The sequence below is a fragment of the Helobdella robusta genome, assembly GCF_000326865.2.
Source record: "Helobdella robusta unplaced genomic scaffold HELROscaffold_8, whole genome shotgun sequence".
Taxonomy (NCBI): domain Eukaryota; kingdom Metazoa; phylum Annelida; class Clitellata; order Rhynchobdellida; family Glossiphoniidae; genus Helobdella; species Helobdella robusta.
Genome location: NW_008705459.1, coordinates 2,916,725 through 2,918,051, shown reverse-complemented (window position 1 = coordinate 2,918,051; position 1,327 = coordinate 2,916,725).

The following is a 1,327-nucleotide window of genomic DNA, read 5'->3' as shown; positions in this document are numbered from 1 at the left end:
TATAACTATATATAAATCTATAAAACACTATATGACAATAAATATTCAATAACTCTACATAACTATATAAAAATCTATATAACCGTATATAACACTATGTAGCTATATATAATCAATAACTATATATAAAACTATATAATCGTATATAACACTATATTACTATACATATTCAATAACTCTACCTAATTATATATAAATCTATTTAACCGTATATATCACTATAAAACTATGTATAATCAATAACACTTTATAACTATATATAAATCATACACTATATGACTATATATATTTAATAACTCTACATAACTATATATAAATCTATATAACCGTATATAACACTGTATATAATTAATAACTCTACGGAACTATATATAAATCTATATAACCGTAAATATATAACTATATATAATCAATATCTTTACATAACTATATGTAAGTTTATACAACCGTATATAACACTATACATAACTATAATTAAATCTATACAACAGTATATAACACTATATAAATTTATATAATCAATTAATTCTACATAACTATATATAAATCTATATAACAGTATATAACACTATATAACTAAATATAATCAATATATAACTATATATAAATCAATATAACAGTACATATCACTATATAACTATATAACTATATGTAAATCAATCTATATAAATATATATAAATCTATATAACCGTATATAACACCATTTATACGATATATATCCAATATTTCTACATAACTATATATAAATCTATATAGCCGTATATAACACTATATAACTATAAATAATCATAAATCTACATAACTATATATATATATATATATATATATATATATATATATATATATATAACCGTATATAACACTATATAACTATATATAATTAATAACTCTACATAACTATATATAAATCAATATAACCTTCTAACTACCACTAAACTGAACTGGTTTATCTAATCGCCTCAGTGGCTCTAAACTATTAAGCGCTAAGCGCATAAGTTTGGGGATCGTCACAAATTATATATAAATCTATATAGCCGTATATATCACTATATAACTATATATAAACAATAACTCTACATAACTATATATAAATCTATATAACCGTATATATCACTAAATAACTACATACAATCAATAACTCTACTAAACTATATATAAATCTATATAACCGTATATATCACTATATAACTTTATATAATCAATAACTCTACATAACTATATATAAGTCTATAATACCGTATATAACACTATATTACTATATATATTCAATAACTCTACCTAATTATATATAAATCTATTTAACCGTATATATCACTTAAAACTATG